The sequence below is a fragment of the Trichechus manatus genome, unplaced genomic scaffold, assembly GCF_000243295.1.
Source record: "Trichechus manatus latirostris isolate Lorelei unplaced genomic scaffold, TriManLat1.0 scaffold00046, whole genome shotgun sequence".
NCBI lineage: Eukaryota > Metazoa > Chordata > Mammalia > Sirenia > Trichechidae > Trichechus > Trichechus manatus.
In genome coordinates, this window is record NW_004443982.1 from 3085963 (window position 1) to 3093530 (window position 7568).

Below are 7568 nucleotides of genomic sequence, written 5' to 3' on the forward strand. Positions count from 1 at the left end.
GAACCTTCCAATGGAGAGGAAGTCAAGTGATACCAAGTAATAATCAAATGTAGGAAGATAACGGTAAATTTCAAGGTAACCACAAAGAAAGGTAACAAACCTACTCATCAAAATAAAGAAGAAAACATAAAGTCTCAGTAAAAACAAAACCTACAAAAACAAAAGAAATTTTAAAAAAATCCACAAACAAAAGGAACTCAGCACAGGAGAGTAAGAGGATCAAAGAAAATGTCAGCACCACAAAAACACTACAAAATGCAATCCCACTCCTAGGAATATATCCTAGAAAAATAAGAGCCGTCACACGAATAGACATATGCACAACCATAGTCACTGAAGCACTGTTCACAATAGCAAAAAGATGGAAACAACCTAGATGCCCATCAACAGATGAATGGATAAACAAACTATGGTGCATTCACACAATGGAGTATTATACAAAGATAAAGAACAAAGATGAATCTGTGAAGCATTGCATAACATGGAGGACATTATGCTGAGTGAAATAAGTCAATCACAAAGGGACAAATATTGATGAGACCTCTACTGTATAACTCATGTAAAAGTTTACACACAAAAATAAACAATCTTTGTTGGTTATTAGGGATGGGAGGGGTGGGGGGGAACTAAATAGATAAGTGGTAATGTTGGTGAAGGGTCAGACAGTACACATTACTGCGGAAGCCAGCACAACTTGTACAAGGAAAGGTCATGGAAGCTCCATAGACACATCCAAACTCGCTGAGGGACTGAATTGCTGGGCAGAGGTCTGTGGGGACCATGGTCTCAGGGAACATCTAGCTCAATTGACATAACACAGTTTATAAAGACAGTGTTCTAAATTCTACCTTGGTGAGTAGCGTCTGGGGTCTTAAAAGCTCGTGAGCAGCCCTCTAAGATACTCCCCTGGTCTCAAGGGAGAATGAAGAGAACAAGATACAAGGAAAAGATCAGTCGAAAGGACTAATAGACCACAGCTACCACGGCCACCACCAGACTGAGTCCAGTACAGCTAGATGGTGCTCGGCTACCACCACTGACTGCTCTGACCGGGGTCACAATAGAAGGTCCTGGACAGAACTGGAAAAGGATGTAGAACAGAACTCTAACTCACAAAAAAGACCAGATTTACTGGCCTGATAGACTGGAGAAACCCAGAGAGTATGGCCCCCAGACACCCTTTTAGCTCAGTGGTGAAGCCCCTCCCAAAGTTCACGGTTCAGCCGGGGATTGGACAGCCTCATAAAACAAAACAGGACTAATGAGACACAGCAGTGCAGGGACAAGGACTAGAAGGCAGGAGGGGACAGGAAAGCTGGTGATAGGGAACCCAAGGTTGAGAAGGGACAGTGTTGACATGTCATGGGGTTGTTAACCATTGTCATAGGGCAATATGTGTGCTGTTTAATGAGAAACTATTTGTTCTGCAAAACTTCATCTAAGGTACAAAAAAAAAAAGAATTATCTATGTGAGATCAAATTGACAATAGCAACTCAAAAGGTTTGATGGGAAGCCTAGGGGACAGTGAGCTGAAGATAATGGTGATGGAATAACTTGGAAAAGGATAGTGAGAATAGCAGCACAACTGGAAGAATGTAATCAATGTCACTGAATTGTACATGTAGAAACTTTCAAAATGGTGTAACTTTGGCTATGTATATTTTCACCAAAAAAAATTTCCTCAAGGTCGAGAAGGGAGAGTGTTGACATGACGTGGGGTTGTTAACCAATGCCATAAAACAATATGTGTACTGACTGTATAATGAAAAACTATTTGTTCTGTAAACCTTCATCTAAAGTACAATAAAAAAGTTTAAAAAAAAACTACTGGGTAATAGAAGAAATCAAAGATGAAATTAAAAATTTCCTAGAATCAAATGAGAATGAAAATACAACATACCAAAACCTTTGGGACACAGAAAAAAAAAGCAGTGCTCAGAGGTCAGTTTATAGCAATAAAAGGCACACATCAAAAAGAAATAAAGGACAAAAATCAAAACATTAACCCTACAACTTCAACAATTAGAAAGAGAACAGCAAAAGAAGCCCACAATCACCAGAAGAAACAAAATAATAAAAATTAGAGCAGAAATAAATGAAACAGAGAACAGAAAAACAATAGAATCAACAAGACTAAAAGCTGACTTTTTTGAAAACATTGATAAAATTGACAAACCACTGGCCAAACTAACAAAAGAAAAATATGAGAAGATGCAAATAACCCAAATAAGAAATGAGATGGTTGACATTACAATGGAACCAACTGGAATAAAAAGGATCATAAGAGAACACTACGAAAAATTGTACTCCAACAAATTTGAAAACATAGAGGAAAAGAACAAATTTCTAGAAACACATCACCTACCTAAAGTAACACAAACTGAGGTAGAAAATTTGAACAGACCTATAACAAAAGAATAAATTGAAGGGGACATAAAAAAAAACTCCCAACAGAAAAAAGGCCCTGGTCCAGATGCCTTCACTGGAGAATTCTACCAAACATTCAGAGAAGAGTTGACACCAATTCTACTCAAACTATTCCAGAAAATAAAAAAAGAAGGAATACTCCCAAATTCAGTCTATGAAGCCAGCATAACCCTAATACCAAAGCCAGGCAAGCATACCACTAAAAAACAAAACTACAGACCAATATCCCTCATGAATATAGATGCAAAAATTGTCAACAAAATCCTAGCCAATAGAATACAACAGCATATCAAAAAAAAAAAGAAAAAAAATACATCGCGACCAAGTGGGATTCATACCAGGCATGCAAGCTTGGTTCAACATTAGAAAACCAATCAACGTAATCCACCACATAAATAAAACAAAAGAAAAGAATCACATGATCATATCAATCAATGCAGAAGAGGCATTTGATAAAGTCCAATACTGTTATGAATTGAAGTGTGTCCCCCAAAAATATGTGTATCAATTTGGCTAATCCATGATTCCTAGTATTGTGTGATTGTCCACCATTTTTTCATCTGATGTGATTTTTCCTATGTGTTGTAAATCCTGTGTCTATGATGTTAATGAGATGGGATTAGTGGCAGTAATATTGATGAGATTTGATTGTGTCTTGAGCCAATCTGTTTTGAGATATGAAAGAGAGAAGCAAGCAGAGAGACATGGGGACCTCATACCACCAAGAAACCAGTGCCAGGAGCAGAGCGCATCCTTTGGACCTGAGGTTCCTGCGTGGAGAAGCTCCTAGACCAAGGGAAGATTGATGACAAGGACCTTCGCCCAGAACCGACAGAGAGAGAAAGCCTTCCCCTGGAGCTGACACCCTGAATTCGGACTTCTAGCCTCCCAGACTTTGAGAGAATAAATTTCTCTTTGTTAAAACCATTCGCTTTTGGTATTTCTGTTACAGCAGCACTAGATAACCAAGACAAACACCCATTCCTGATAAAAACTCTCAGCAAAATAGCAATAGAAAGGAAATTCCTCAACATAATAAAAGGAATTTATACAAAACCAACAGCTAACATTATCCTCAACAGAGAGAATCTGAAAGTATTCCCCCTGAGAACAGTAACCACACAGTGATGCCCTTTATCACCACTCTTTTTCAACATTGTATTTGAAGTCCTATCAAGAGCAATAAGGCAAGAAAAGGAAATAAAGGGCATCCACTGTGGTAAGGAAGAAGTAAAACTATCCCTGTTCGCAAATGATATGATTCTATGCATAGAAAATCCTAAGGACTCCACAAGAAAGCTAGTGGAACTAATAGAAGCATTCAGGAAAGTGACAAGATACAAGGTTAACATACAAAAATCAGTTGGATTCCTCTACATCAACAAAGAAAACTGTGAAAAGGAAATCAGGAAAACAATAGCATTTACAATAGCCCCCCAAAAGATAAAATACTTTGAAATAAATCTAACCAGGGACATAAAAGACTTATACAAAGAAAACTACAAAACACTACTGCAAGAAATCAAAGGAGACCTACATAAATGGAAAAAACATACCAAGCTCTTGGATAGGAAGACTTAACATTGTGAAAATGGCAACTACCCAAAGTGATGTATAGATATAATGCAATCTCTATCCAAATCCCAACTGCTTTCTTCACCGAGATGGAAAAACTAATTTATATGGAAAAGAAAGAAGCCCCAAATAAGTGAAGCCTTATTAAAAAAGAACAAAGTAGGAGGCCTCGTATTACCTGATCTCAAACCTTAGTATACAGCCATGGTAGTCAAAACAGCCTGGTACTGGTACAACAACAGACACACAAACCAATGGAACAGAATTGAGAACCCAGACATTAATCCATCCACCTATGGACTTCTGATCTTCGACAAAGGACCAAAGTTTATTGAATGGGAAAGAGACAGTCTCTTCAACAAATGATGCTGGCAAAATTGGATATCTGTCTGTGGAAATTTGAAACAGGATCCATACCTCACACCATACACAAAAACTAACTCAAAATGGATCAAAGACCTAAATATAAAAACTAAAACGATAGAGATCATGGAGAAAAAAAGTAGAGACCATGCTAGGAGCCCTAATACATGGCATAGATTACCAAGCATAACTAAAAATGCACATGCAGAAGAAAATGAACTAGATAAATGAGACCTCCTAAAAATTAAGCATTTATGCTCAACAAAAGACTTCTCCAAAAGAGTAAAAAGAGAACCTACAGATTGGGAAAACATTTTTGTCTATGACATATCTGACAAGGATCTAATCTCTAAAATTTATAGAAAATGTCAACACCTCAACAACAACAAAAAAGACAAATGATCCAATTAAAAAAATGGGCAAAGGAAATGAACAAACAGTTACCAAAGAAGACATTCAGGCTGCTAACAAACATATGAAGAAATGCTCATGATCATTAGCAATTAGATGCAAATCAAAACTACAATGAGATACCATCTCACCCTGACAATACTACTACTACTAATAATAATAAACAGAAAATAACAAAAGTAGGCCAGGATGTGGGGAGATTGGAACTCTTATACACTCCTGGTGGGAATGTAAAATGGTACAACTATAGAAAATGGTATGGCACTTCCTCAAAAAGCTAGAAATAGAAATACCATATGATCCAACAATCCCACTCCTAGGTATACACTTATGGAAGTAAGAGTTGTGACACGAATAGACATATGCACACCCATGTTCACTGCAGCATTATTCGCAATAGCAAAAAGGTGGAAACAACCTAAGTGCCCATCAACAGATGAATGGATTAACAAACTGTGGTACATACACACAATGGCATACTATACAACGATAAAGAATAATGACAAACCCACAAAACATCTCACAACATGGATGAATCTGGAGGGCATTATGCTGAGTGAAATAAATTAATCATGAAAAGACAAATATTGCATGTGACCACTTTTATAAATTAATGACAAGATGTTTACACACAGGAAAAGAAAAAAAACCTCTTTGATGGTGTCCTAGGGCTGGGAGGGGGAAGGAGGGAAAATACCAAAGAGATAGTAGACATGAGTTAATACTGATGAAGGGAAAGGCAATACGCAGTATGGGAGAAGTCAGCACAACATGACCAGGGCAAGAGAGGACACTGCGAGGAACCCAGGAATAAAGGACAACTATGGTAACTGAGTCAGAATTGACTCGACAGCAATGGGTTTGAGGTTTTTTTTTTTTTTAATGGAACTACTATAGCATAGAAAATCCTGCAACAATAGAATCAACAAAAATAATCTATGGATTAATACATAGATAGATAGAAAGATATGCCAAGACGTGAGGGAGAGGGTAAGGGAACACACACACCGGCAGATACACGTTTGGAGGTTTAAATTTCTAAATACATGACTGTAGATGCTCCTCATATATTAATATAGACAATACAGCACACAAGTGGCACAGTCGGGGAAACCTCTTAGACATAACTGAACACCTCAGAGGATGAAGTTCTCAGGCTTGAAAGCAAAGGACCATAGACTCAGGGGACATCTACGTCAATTGGCACAACATAGTTCTTAAAGACAACGTTCTACATCCTACTTTGGTGAGTAGCATCTGGGGTCTTAAAAACTTGCAAGCAGCCATCTAAGATACAACTATTGGCCTCTTCTAGTCCGGAGCAAAGAAGAGGGAAAAATACTAAAGACCCAAAGGAGCAATTAGTCCAAAGGACTAATGGACCACATGAACCACTGCCTACAAGACCCTGAGACCAGAAGAACTAAATGGTGCCCAGCTACCACTTCCGACCTCTCTGACTGGGATTACAATAGAGGGTCCCAGACAGAGTGGAAGAAAAATGTAGAACAAATGATCAAATTCACAAAAAAGACCAGACTTACTGGTCTGACAGAGACTGGAGGAACCCCTGAGACTATGGCCCCTGGAACACCCTTCTAACTCAGACTGGAAGCCATTCCCAAAGTTCAAGTTTCAGCCAAAGATCTTGTCTGTTAACCAAAAGGTCGGCAGTTCGAATCCACTAGCTGCTCCTTGGAAACCCTAGGTGGCAGTTCTACTCTGTCCTATAGGATCACTATGAGTCGGAATCGACCTGACTGCAATGGGTTTGTTTTGTGAGGAACATGCTTCTTAGATCCATCAAGTATAGGAGATCAAATGGGCAACGCCTTCCCAGGAGCAAAGATGAGAAGACGGGAGGGGAAAGGAAAACTGGATGAATGGACACGGTGAAGCCGGGTGGAAAGGGAACGGGGGAGAGTGCTGACACAATGTGGGATTGCAGCCAATGCCACGAAACAATTTGTGTATAAATTTTTGAATGAGGAACTAATTTGCTCATTCAAAACTTTCACCTAAATCACAATTAAAAAAAAAAAAAGAAAGAAAGCAGGAGTATCTGTATTAAATCAGATAAAGTAGATATCAGAGTGAATAAAACTGCTAGGGAAAAAAAGAATCATTTCATAATGATAAAGGATCAATCCATCAAGAAGACATAGAATCATAAATGTGTATCAACGGAACAACAGAGCTGCAAAGTATGTGAAGCAAAAACTCATAGAAGTGAAAGAAGAAATAGTCAAATCCACAATTAAAGTTAGAGACTTCAACATCCTTCTCTCAACAACTGATAAAACAATAGAAAAATCAACAGGATCTAGAAGAATTCAGCAACACCATCAAACAACAGAATCTAAATAGACATTTACTATATTTTCGCAAATAGTATGCCTGCGTAAATAACACGCACACACATATAGTGCGAGGAAATGATGAAATTATGTAAAAAAATCTGGCATGGCACACCCATGCATATACCAAGTATGTCTCGTGATGTTTCCAGAAGTGAATTTTGGAACTCAATAGTCCAAAAATGTTACTCTTGATCATATTTATATAATAAATGTATAAATCATAGTCAAGAAGTCATGGATCGAGTTTGGTAGTACCCCAGTAATCGGAAAACAAACAATTGAAACTGTATGTTTGTTTCTATTAAATAGAATTTAAGTTGATAATTACATCCCCATTACTTTTGAGTCATCAGTCAGAACCTTGAAGCCTGTCCATAAATCACATGCTATCAATTGGATGCTTAAACAAAGCTTAAAACACTGGCATAAAT